The sequence below is a fragment of the Coffea arabica genome, chromosome 5e, assembly GCF_036785885.1.
Source record: "Coffea arabica cultivar ET-39 chromosome 5e, Coffea Arabica ET-39 HiFi, whole genome shotgun sequence".
Classification (NCBI taxonomy): Eukaryota; Viridiplantae; Streptophyta; class Magnoliopsida; order Gentianales; family Rubiaceae; genus Coffea; species Coffea arabica.
This window is the reverse complement of record NC_092318.1, coordinates 25,453,766-25,467,020: the sequence shown is the minus strand read 5'-3', so window position 1 is coordinate 25,467,020 and position 13,255 is coordinate 25,453,766. Positions and strand designations below refer to the sequence as shown.

At 37.8% G+C, this 13,255-nt stretch overlaps 1 pseudogene; it reads left to right on the top strand.

The window, feature by feature from the left end:
* Window positions 1-3,906: 3,906 nt before the first annotated feature.
* Window positions 3,907-4,610, top strand: LOC140006239 (uncharacterized; annotated as a pseudogene).
* Window positions 4,611-13,255: the final 8,645 nt, after the last annotated feature.

Sequence of the window (13,255 nt, the reverse complement as noted above, 5' to 3'; positions counted from 1 at the left end):
AAATAGATCTCTAACCTAGCGCTCTGATACCAACTGTGATGCCCCCACTTCTTCCTAAGGCGAACCAAAGGGTATCTGCGGGACGCCTGCCCAACTCTCATCAGGACTCGGTACAAATCCCGTTCAACCTTAATACAATACTAGCTATCACGACAAGATAAAGTAAGAAAGATAAGTCAGATTCCATAAATAACATTCAAACTTATACCACGAGTTCCAAAATACATCAATTTTCCAAAATATACAACTGCCAAAAGTCTAGTCGATTACATTTAAACCCTAATACAAAAGTACATCCCAAGGTTTTCTCCGAGTTTCGCTCCATGTCCATTTCTGTTAAGGAAAACAAATCTACGGGGTGAGCAATTGCTTGTGAGGCCAAGAAACACACATGAAAGCACATTATCCAAATAACAATCCCAATTTACAAGAAAACAATAATAATCGAGTGACTAACAATTCAAGTGAAATATAAACAGAAACAATTCAAGGATATAGTAGTTCTCAGGAGCTAAGTTCCACTCACTTTGCCAGATCTCAATCGTATACCTTCCCATGGTGACTCTTCCTCAACCGGGTCGGTATTTCCAATCCGTAGGCTCCATTTTACTTCACAAGTCCTTCCACCTTACAATCCCCCACTGGGCCCGAACGTCGATAAAGGCGCTACTGCACGAGTAGGCCAAGCAAGATATCTCCAATAGATTAAGTTTATCATGTTATTCTCATGGCTCACCGAGGTTCCCGACCAATCCCATGCCGGCTCGAGTCCCAGGGTCGTCCAGTGAGTTTGGGCGTCCCCCATGTTACATTTGTGAGTCGAGGAGATTCACTCCAACGACGTACTCAGCCATAGCATACCATTTCATGTCATTCAAGCATTCGATACATTCAATCATTCATTTCATTTCAATCAATTCAATCATGAGTTATTCATTTCAAATGAGAACGAGTGCAGTAAAGTACACACTCGACTCCATTTTCAAAATCTCCAATCATTAATAACAGTTAAGCACGTATCAAGTTCGCATACACTTGACACTCACCAAGTAATTCAAGAAGTAAAGCACACTTGAGGGTTCGGGCGTCCCCCATGGGATCCTCTCGAAGGTACTCTTGAGTGCCTAAACAATTAATAATAACTATTACACACTATCGCTTAAAAACCTTAATTATCGAAGAAGATTATACTAGTGTACAATCTAAGAAGATATCACGAAAATGAGCCTTAATTACTCGCAAATCGAGACTCAAAAGTGGGGTTTTAAAATAAAAGAGAAATCTGATTTTCAACTTTGAAATCAAGTGTAAAACGGTCAAGTGGTATAGAAGGAATATGAAGAGTTCTAAAAGCACAATTTCCTTTAAGTTCGGAAATTTCAGATTTGATAAGCAATCTTTGAAAAATCACATCTCACTCTCTGAAGGCCCAAAATTAGAAAACTTGGTACCGTTGGAAACTAATTCCAAAGTACTAAAAGTTCCTAGAAGATACTGTTCCATGATTCAGAATGGATGACATTCAAAATCTGGCTCAAAGTTGCTGTTTTGGAATATCATGACAGTTTCGAGGTTGGTTTTTGGCCAAATTTGGAAATTCGGAAAAATTCATAGATTGTGAACTAGCATCTAAAATTTGGAAATCAATTAGAGTTACAATCAAAGTCTAAAACACAACAAGTAGAACAAGAATTGAAGTTTTGAGCGCCAAGATATAGCTACTCAAAGTTGCTGAAAATTTCTCACTGCACAAGGGTTTTCCAGATTTAAAACATGAACTTTGAGACTTTGGTTGGGCATCAAAATGGACTTGGAATGGTACCAAATTTGGTATTATTTCCCTACCATATAAGGGCTATTGCTCTGTCAAATTTCATATAAAAATTCGTACGGAAAGTCAGTTAACAAAGCCACTAAAGTTCCAAGAATTTCCAAGGCAAATCTGCCTTGTACTTTTGGGTCAATGAAATTATCTCAAACATGGTTCAATGATGAAGACAAGGTCTAATAAACATCCAAGATACATTTGGTATGTGGTTAACACCATGAATTTCAAAATAACAACTCCCAATCCAAATTAAGGCATTCAACTAGCCAAAAGAGGGTTTTCCATCACTGAGATAGTTTCGAAATTCGGCCACAACTCACTCAATTCAACTTGGAATTGAGCGTGGTTGGTGGCGTTGGAAACTAAATTCATAAAGCTACAATTTCACAGAAGGAATCATTTTAAAATTCTGTCCATAACTAGCTCATTTTCAGGCAAACATTTGCAGCTCATAACAGGTTTTCTAACACAGTCGAGAAACAGGGCAGGTGATTTGAAAGGCTGGTACGGTTTACTCAAGTGGAATCAGAGGATACATTTTATACTGTTAGAAAACTGGAAGTGTCTAGTTTCTAATGCCACAAACGGCACTTGATTTCGACATCGGACCAAAGAGTTATAGCCGTTTGAAATTCGCTGCCAGAGCAACTCTGGACATGTTTCCAGCCACAAAAAATTTTCGAAATCCAAACATTTATCCAACCAAATCAAGTGATTTTTGGTGGAAACTTTCCACACAACCTATAAAACATATCTACATCAAAATCAAGTCAATTGGACCACAAAAATTTGCACCAAGAGGCGCGGCAAAGGCAGGGCATAACCGGCTCCATCTTTCCTTTTGTTTCCTTTGAGTTTTCTTTCCACCTTTCAACTTATAATCACTAGTTTAATCACTAAATCGACATAAACAACACCCAATATCATCACATCAGTTCATCAAGTCCATTGTGGGATTTCATAGAGCCCACTCACATGATTTCCCACAATATAGAGGTACCCACATGAAGCTATATGTTTCCAAGTGCAATTTAACTTACAAAAGTTAAGATTTAAGGGTTGGATCTTCATTACCTCCTAGATGATATTAAACCAGAAATTTTTGGCCCCTTTTTGCTCCAAGAAAACCGTGAGAATGAAGCCCCTTTCCAAGCCCAAGATGATCTCCAAGTTATTTGCAAGGTGTGGTAGAAATTTGAAGTGAAATAAGCAAGAGATGAAGCAAGATGATGAAGAGCTTTGGTCCTCTTCCTCCTACGGTGTTCGGCCAGCAAGAGCAAAGGGAGAGAGAGTGTTTTGCTGATGGTGAAGCTTCCTTGAGAAGCTTAAGTGTTTGTGGCCCAAATTTCTCCAAAAAGTCAACTAAGAATAGTGCGCGTACGCGCGCGTTTCGTGCTCGTTTCCTCTCGGGTTTGTTTCACTTGTGCACTAAACCTCTAATGCACTTCCATTGATGCTATTATTATTCACTCTTCATAGTATAAAAATAAAGGTCTAAAGTCCCTCAATTAATCGCGCGCACGAAAACGCGTACTTCCGATTTGTGCGCGATAGAACGAAATTTCTAAGGAATTCTTGTAACGATAGTATTACTAACTAATACTTGAGTACTTAAACATAAAAATAACTATTTTAAAACTAATATATGAGTCTTCAATCTCCTAGCTCACTGTACCCTCAAATCGATTATTGCTTCCAAACGCGTATTCACTATTCTCACTAAACGGGTTTCCAAAAATTAAATTTTTGAAACAAGTTATTTTAAAAATATATGTAAGTCATAGTTCCATGTAATCGGGTCTAAAAAGGTTGGAATAAAATATTCGGAGCAAACGGGCAATTAAATATTTAAATAAGCTAGTAATAGGAATTTAAAATAAGAAATTTTTGTGAGTCCTCTCAAATTTTTCTCGTGAGATTTTAACTTTTTTGAGGCAAATACAATCACCTTATCATGTAGTATTAATATACATTCTAAACCATCCTTTAAAGCATCTGTATAAATGAAGATTTGAAGAATAAGAAGGAGGAGCTGTATAATTTTCTGTCAGACCAAAAGAAATAATTTTTTAAAAAAAATGCAGCAGCAGCAGTAGCCAACGCCGGCTCTCACTTCTTCTCCTCCTCCTTCCTTGCCATTTTCTCCTAATTCCACCACCATCGAGCAGATTCAGAAGTGCTTGGATGACAACAAAAATTTGATTTTGGCTATACTGGAAAATCAAAACCTTGGCAAAGTTTCAGAGTGTGCCCAGTATCAAGCAGTCCTGCCGAGAAATTTGACGTATTTAGCTGCCATTGCTTATGCTCAACTACAACCATCAGCAACGCCTCCACAGCTTCCTTCAAGTTCTAGTGCTCAACAAGGAATTTATGTGCAACAAGCTCAAGCCACAACAATGCAGCAGCATCAAGGAGTTCCTGTTCAGAAGTTGCCCTTCCAGCTTAGTGCTCTCCGATCTCAAGATCAGCAACATCAATTGCTCAATTTCCAGGCACAACAACAATTCCAAGGTCAAGGTGGTTCCAACCATGGCATGCATCAAATCATGCAAACTGGGCTTTCTAATTCAGGCAGTTTGATGGAGGGACGAGGTAGTAAGCAAAGTTCCTTGAATGCAAATTCTGGTGATGGCAAAGGAAAATGAGCTTTGGAACATTCGAGTCTTGATAGGGCTAGGGTTGAGAGCTTCGAAAGAATGACCATTTCATGTTAGTTTGTATTTAACTAGAGAATATTAGATCTTCTTCTATTTCCTTCAAGACTAAAATTCCCAATGGTTCTGCACACAAAAAAAAAAAAAAAATCTGTATAAATCACAACTACCTCCTCTGCTCGGTAAGGCTAAGACAGGTGCATCGGTTAAGTACTTTTCACTTTTAAAATTCTTCCTCACATTTAGAATCCCAAATAACTTACCAGATATTACAATCTTAGAAAAGTCCTTGATAAACCAAAAGTAATATTCGACTAACTCTAAGAACACCAAATTTCAGTAGGGTTTTCTGGTTGTTTCCTCTTAAAGCAGCTTCCACATTAGCTGAGTCTATAGTAATTCCTTCCTTAGATATTGTACAACCTAGAAAGGCTACTTCTTCCAACCGAACTCACATTTATTGAACTTAACGAAAGTTGGCGCTCTCTCGGAATTTGTAAAACTATCATTAGGTGTCTTTCATGACCTCCTCAACCTTAGTGTATACCGATATACCATTAATAAATATAACCACCAATTGATCCAAATACGGCTTAAAATCCCAATGCATTAAGTCCATAATTGCTGCTAGTGGTTTCGTCAACCCAAAGGGCGTAACTGTGAACTTGAAGTACCGTATCTTAAATTGAAAACGGTCTTAAGTATATTAGTTTCTAGGATCCTCAACTGGTAATAGTTCTTCTTAAATCCAGCCTAGATAGTACTATAGCTCCTTACAGTTGCTCAAATCCTTATCCATGTAAAGCAAAAGGGTATTTGTTCCTAATGGTCATGTTGTGCAAGTCTCGATAGTCTATGTATAATCTCAAACTTTTATTCCAAATATTATATCCAGTTTCTTAATTGTTAGGCTCAATAAATCTATCAAATATTTCATTTCACCAACTCAAATCTCACAATTAATATATCAAGTTGGAAATCAAGCGTTGGGTCCCAATTTTAGTCCTAAGTTCTCGATTTTTGGTCCATTGTCGATCCCTGGTCACCTCCAAGATCTCAAGTTTGCCTACGCTCTCAAGTACATTCTCGACCACGTCAACTATCGTTCATGTCTTATCACTAATCTAAAGGTGTGGGCAAAGTTTAAATATACCGGTAAGCCATGAAATTAATTAAAAGTAAGTAAATTGCCATATGTTATAAAAGATCACAATAGTTACATCAAGTTGGAATAGGTTTATCAAATCATTTCAAAAGGAAAAGGGAAACGACAAGGTCATAACAGAACGTGCCAAGTTGCCAAGATACAAAACAACAAAAGGACTTTCCCTTATGCAAAAGATTATCCCCTCCAAAAGTGCCAGTCTAGACTAGGGTAAAACTACAACCCCTATTCCTCGAGTGGAGTCAAATCCATCCCCACTCGTATTACTTCTATTACTTGGATCTCTTCTCATAGCCATTATCATTAATCACCCCCTTCTGGCCCTCGACTGCTTTACAGTGGATCTAGCAGACCGCCGAGTATTTTCTCTTTTCTTAGAGGCTCTAAGACAATTTGAAAACTTATGCTCGGTACTACCGCACCTCAAATGTGAGAACCCGTGGATTTTCTTATTTTCTAGACTTTATTTTATTTAATTGCACGCTTTTCTGCATTTTCTTTATTAGAAAACTTTTCTAGATAATTTTTATGAGTAAATATAGTTTTTAGATGATTTTTCTAGTATCGGTTAGTTTTTGAGAAATTAAGAGCGTATACCGGACGTGGGACCCGCTAGTGCGGTAAGTTTGATAAAATTCGGCCAATTAGGTTAAGTTGTGTATACCAAGTTTAATTTATCAGATGTTAAGAGATAATTAGAAGTTACCTAGATGGATTATTATTGGAGAGACAAAAGGATAGAGATGTATTAAATGGAGTGACAAGTGTCACTTGGAGGTTAATTCTTAACTTAGTCAATTTTGACCAACTTTCTTGCTTTACCAATTTAAGTAAAAATTTCCAAAAATCATCCTCATTTTAAAGCTTCCTTGGCCGAACCTCTTGCTCCAAAAAAGAAAGGAAAATCTCTCCAATCTCTTGCTCCAAACTTGCTCAATCCAACAAACCAACCGTTTAATCTTGCATTTTCTCCATAAAAACCCTTAAGTGAGTGGTTGTGAGGTGATTAGTGAAGTTGTTTGGAGGATTAAGGTACTAAGTTGCTCTTGTTCTTGGGTTGTTAAGGTGAGTAACTAAGGGACCTTTCTTGCAACTCAATAATGCTTAATTATTGACATGTGTGAGGTGAAGTGATGATTTTAGGTGTTGTTTCATGACTTTTGGTAGAATTTGGTGCATTTTCTATTTAATCATGATTTTTTTCTATTTTCATATGATTACTATTGTGTGGCCATGTATGATGGTTGTAAATGATCTAGAATGAAGCTAGAATGCGTAAATTGTGGTTGTTTGCGGAAAATTTCTGCATTGAACGGAAAAATTCGGATTTAGGGTTTTAATTCAACCATTCTGCCTGGTACTGTTCCTCATAGTTAGAGACCAAATTAGCCTTGGATTAAAATATGAAAGTTGTAGAGAATGATATTTTAGAGTTTCCTGCAAAATTTCAGCTCAATCGGAGTAACATAACCTATGAAAAGACCAAAATACCCCTACTGCCCTGTTTCTATCCGAAACTGATAATCAGCTTCTGTAATTGGTTATTTTGACCGGGAATACTACTGATTTGGTTGTTGATGTCTTCTTAAGAATTATATCCTTGTATCTTAGCTTCCAAATGGATTTGGAATCACTTGAATTGGAGTTGTATGTGCTGAGATATGACAGAATGAATCAGGACTGCCACAGTAAACTTCGAACTGGAAAATCTGGGGTTGTTTTGGTAAATTTGACCTACTTAGGGTGAGTACTGGACTAAGTAGTCTTCATCAAAGTTACAGATCCCTGTCTCAGCTTCAAAATTCCATAAGATTTGTCTTAATCCGATAAGCATAACTTAAGTTACGATCGAAACACCGAGACACGTCAAACCTGCTTTTAGGCCTATTGTCTTTCAAATTGGTTTTCGGTTGCATTATTAACCTTGTGTTGTAATTGACTATATATGAAGGGTATTGTGACCCTAATTAGATGTTTTTAATAGCTTGTGAATTATATTTGAGGTTGTGGTTGATTTGGGTTGAATTTGGTGTTGAATTGTAGGGTGAAAAGTAAGAAAAACAAGGGGAAATGCTGTTAAAATTTTCGCAGGAACCCCGGAGCAGTTCTGGGAAATCTACAATATCTGGATGTCAAAATATCGGAATTGAGTTCTGTTTGTTGTGTTTTAAACTAGATTCATAGGGCTATGAACCGTGTAAATTTCAGTTTCTGGTTTGGTCTGTGGGATTTATGGTGATTTTTCAAACTTAACCGAAATCGTATACCTGCTCTGCCTTTTTCTGGTTAAGACAGCAATTTGAGGCTTGAATTTGATTGGCTTGTGATCTGAATCTTCTAAATATGTCTTTTGAGAAATTTTACCCCTTTGAGTCTATTTTCCAACGGTGTAAATTTTACCAATTTCGGACTTAAGAATCCTAAGATATGATTTTTCAATCAGGGGTATGCAAAACTGAAAAAAAATCTGTTTTCTTGGAATTATTCTCACTTTCAATTTCACCTTGAGATATGAGCTAGTACATCATTGTAAGTATGATTTTGAGAGGAGTGAGGGGTTTTGGGGTCATGTATGTCCTTAGGACCAACCGTTTTCTTTTATTCTTAAGCCGTCTTTTATTTTTCGTACTAGTATATAACTTGGAGAGTTACCTGACTAGTAATCGAACCTCATTTGTGCATCCTATTTACTCGGTTTTGGATGAAGAAATGTCAACTGTTTTACCTTTGTTATTCTTAGGGTTTCACGGTGATTAGGCCACTTTGGGTGGAAATTTTTGGAAGTACCTGTACTTGAACTGGTGAGTGTACCACTCCCCTCACTTGTTGCTTAACTTGATTTCTGCACTTGCAATCTGTGATCTGAATGATTGTACTATCTGTTTAATCTGTTTGAGACGAGGATGTACTTTATCACACTCGTTCTCTTGTCTGTCTGTATGCCTCTTGACTATATGTAATCTGTTATCTGTATCTGAGTCTGTTCGGACGTCGTTTGGAGACTGGTATCCAATGACCTTTCTGTGACCTCTGAGCTCAACACCTGTGGCTAGTTACTCAAGTCGGGTCGGCAAGGGCTCGGTCGATTAGATAACGAACCACGGTAGTCTGTTTCAGGAATCTTTGGGTATTGAGACCCTTAATTCCGGTATACTCGAGTATTATCACTTCTGTTCTGTTCGGCGTTCGGGCCCGGTAGGGGTATGTTTGGTGGACGAAAATTGGTGTAAAGTGGGGTCTACGGATATGTTGGTTCTATGTACGTTGACGGAGAGTCAACGGGTTTGGATCAAGTACTGCAAATGGAAATCTAGCTCCTGAGAGCCACCTGTATCCTTCCTATTTGAATCATTGTGTCTAACTACTTTACTTTACATCTGGCATGTGTACCTGATTTGTTAAATGTGAAATGCCATGATTTTACTGCTATATGTCTGGTACCTCATTGAGCGCAAGCTCACTCCTTTTTGTTACCTTTGTTTTCCTTACAGGGTTCCATGTTTTAAAACCAAGATTTTTGGAAGAAAAGAGTTGGGCTAGTTGTATGACTTCTTTTGTTTATGCTCCTCTGTAACTGAAACCCTAATTGTATTTTGTGTAGCGTGAATACTCTGGCGTGTATTTAGTTCATTGGTTCAAGACTCCGATGTAAATATATGTATAAGTGTTTAATCGACGTCCCGTACTTCTGTATGGTTTGGTAAGCTCTGTTTAACCCTTGGTGGTCTCCAATTGTTCGTGTGAATCGACTCCGTAGTCCTGGCGAGAGCTGGGCAGGCAGTCCGCCGAACCCTTTGGTTCGCCTTAGGGTGAGGTAGGGCTGTCACATCAAACATTTTCCTTGTTTTCTCCAGCACTCAGCCTCAGCGTGGTTAATCTTGCCACAATATCCACAAGTTACGTGAGGAGTCACGGTTTAATCAGTTTGAGAATTTTCTTTGTATTTCTTTTCCAGTTCTACGTTCTTGCGTAGTAACTCAATTTTCTTTGCATATTCTTGCTTCCACCGCCCTTTCCAGTAGTCAGCCAATTTCTTTTGAAATTCTAACTCATTTCGAAGAATGTCCATTTCCTTACGCATTTCGTCCAAATTTGTCATCTTACCAGTTGACTTAAGTCAAATGCTAGCCTGCCAGGCAATTCAAAGGATCAAAATAAGTAACTATTCACAATGGAAGCTCTGGCCATATTACTCTTTTATTCTTTCGCTTCTAGGTTACCCCAAAACATAAATCTGAACTATTCACTATTTAATATGGACGAGCTCTTGTGTCTCCGCAAGATTACTATCATTACTTACAAACATAACAAAATACGGAGATCTTATTCCCTAATATAAAAGTTTCAAACCCTAATTCACTTACAAAAGTTACTCAAGGAGAAACCCTAACCTCTTGCTTTCACTAGTGGCTTATTTAATTCTCTCAAATCAATTCTACTATTTTGAGGTTAGACCCTCCGTGAAACTTAGATAGGCGAACTTCAAGAATCGTTCTAACCTCACATCACTCTTGGCTCTTAGGCTGGTTGATTGGTTTAGGGCTTTGGTGCTCAACCAACCGTGCTAAAATATCAATCATATAGTTAATAGCAGGATCTACTTGGTTATCCCCTTTATTCCTGGGGTTTTGGTTTGGTCTAGCAGTCGTTCCCTAATCACCTCCTTGAGCTTGGGGTTGCTTAACCCCTCGCCCTCGGTCCCTTTTCACTTCTTTGGCTGCTCATAAGCTTATCATTTATAAAGGCATGACGTAAAATGGGTGCACATAAACGAAGTTTGAAAATAATACTTTGATCATGCTAAATAAAAATAATAATAAGGGAAGACACCAAAATAATCGCAAATGTGTACAAACCCAATCATAGATATAAAGTCATAAAGCAATAAAGTCAAGTATCTCATAAGTAACGTTCAATTGTTTCAAAAGTTAGATAGTACGGTTAAACAAGTACAATGGCCTTCGAACAAGCTCCACCCGGCCTATCTTTGACAAAAACTATTAAAATAGCTTAAATCACTAGCTTAGTGATTGGCGGAGCTAAAAGTCTCTGCTAGTTTCGTAAGATCATTTTCATTTCTCGCACTAGGAGCTTTTCTCTCATTTTTTTTCCATCACGTATCTTGCCATTCACCACTTGTTTAACCAAGGTAACACAACTAGCCATCGACTTATCCGTCCGGCCTCTAATTTTCTTGTACTACCCTAACAAGTCAGTTCCTAGTTTTTTGAAACTGCTCATAAGGAGCCTCTGTCTTTTCCTCATTCCTCAATTACCTCAGTTTCCACTTCAGGAACTCTAGTAATCTGGGTATCCACAATTGCCTTCAGTTCTCGATTATCCTCTCGAACTACCCTAGTTTCCTCAGACAATCGCCTCCGGCCATCGATTACTACTAACACCACGTTATTTGGGCACAAGTAAGTTATCTGGAAATCACATGGATTCCTAGTTCAGCGTGTTGGATTATATCTCTAATGAACTCTCTTAGGCCCTTCTCGACAATGGACCATCGGAAGGCGCCCCCGAGACGACTTAATATCACCATTACCTTCCAGAACTTACACTTAAAAGTAAAAGCTCAGATAAGTCCAGATATACTAAATAAACTAGGTTTGATCATTTCATACTATCCCACATGTCCCTCACAAGATCAAGACTTCTAATTATCCATTAATTCAAACCTAGATTCTAATTTTCATCCCCACGAGCAGTCACTTAATCTCCCAACCAATTCCACAGTCCGGCATCCTAAACTTTTAAGTCTAGGATACACTACAAAGATCTAAAGTCTAAGACCAACTGTGACGCCCCCATTTCTCCCAAGAGCGAACCCAAGGGTATCTGCGGAATTCCTGCCCAACTCTCGCCAGGACTCAAGACAATTCAATTCAAACTTAACGATACATACCAAATAATACAAGTCTAAAATGAAGAGAAGTCGCTTCCTTAACTGAATATCCAAATCTTACATCATGTTCTCGAAAGATACATCAAGTCCCAAAATACAACCATTAAAAGTCAACTAAACATTTGCAACCAAGATTCCAATCAAAAGTATAACCTAGTCGACTTTTTCAAAACCATCCAATCTAACCTGTTAAGGAAAACAAATCTACGGGGTGAGCGATTGCTCGTGAGGCCAAGAAACACACATGCAAGCACGTAATCTAAGTAACAATCACAATTTAGCAAGTAAATCAGTAGTATTCAAGTAAATAACAATTCGAGTGAGAAAAGTAAACAGAAACAATTCAAGAATATAGGAGCTCTCAGGAGCTAAGTTCTACTTGCTTCGCCAATGCTCGATCAATTACCTCCCGCGGTGACACTTCGTCAATCGGGTCAGCATTTCATCCTTAGAAACTTACCCGTTCCCCGTTCACCATTACATACCCCAGCGCCGGGCCCGCTCTTCTTTTATATAAGGCGATACTACTCGAGTATGCCAAGCGAGATCTCTCCAATAGATCACGCTTATATACTTTTCCCATGGCTCACCAAGCTTCTCGACCAAACCCATACCTGCTCGAGTCGCAAGGTCGGCCGAAGAGATTTGGGCGTCCCCGTTATTATCATTGAGAGTCGAGGAGATTCACTCCAATTGACTTATGCAATCATAGCATAAATAATCACTGAAACAATTCACTTAAATAATCACTTCACGTAATTCACTTCAAATAATTCACTTTAAATAATTCAAATACACTTCACTTAAATGAGAACGAGTGCGATAAAGTACACACTCGACTCGACATTTTCAAAATACCCAATCACTAATAACAATTAAGCACGTAACACTTATTCACACACTTGACACTCACCAATCAAAAACAAGGAAGTAGTGCCCAATTGAGGGTTTAGGCGTCCACTGTGAGATCCTCTTGAAGGTCCCCTTGAGTGCCTGAGCAAATAATAATTAACTATCACACACTATCGCTTATAAGTCTCTTGTTATCAAAGAGATCGTACACTTGTACAATCTAAGAAATTGTCATGGAATAGAGCTTTACTTGCTCAAAATTCAAGGTTCAAAAGTGAGGATTTATTAACACAAGAAAAACTAATTTCCTTCACGAAATCGAGTTTAAAATGATCAATCATTATCAAAGGGTAGAGCAAATTTTCCAAAAACTCATTTTTCATCAAGTTTGAAAACTTCAATTTTAAGGAGCAATTTTTGAAAAATCATATCTTGTACTTCTTACATCCAAAATTGGAAAATCTTATGCTGTTGGAATCTTGTTTCAAAGTATTAAAAGTTTCTAGAAGACACTTTTTCAAGATTTTAAACGAAAGACATTCAAATTTTAGTTTAAATTGGCTGATTCGCACTACAAGACAGTTTCAGTCCTAGTTTTCGGCAAATTTTGGAAATTCGGCAAAATTCACAAAAAGTGAACTAGCCTCTAAAATTTGTAACCCAATTAGAATTCCAACTAGGATTTAAAACACAACAAATGGAACTGAAATCAGAGTTTTTGAGCATTGATATATAGCAGCTCAAAGTTGGTCGCACTTTATAAACCGTTCAATCATTTTCCAGATTTGAAAGGCTATCTTTGAAGTATTATTTGGCCATCGAATTGGCATTGAAAATACACC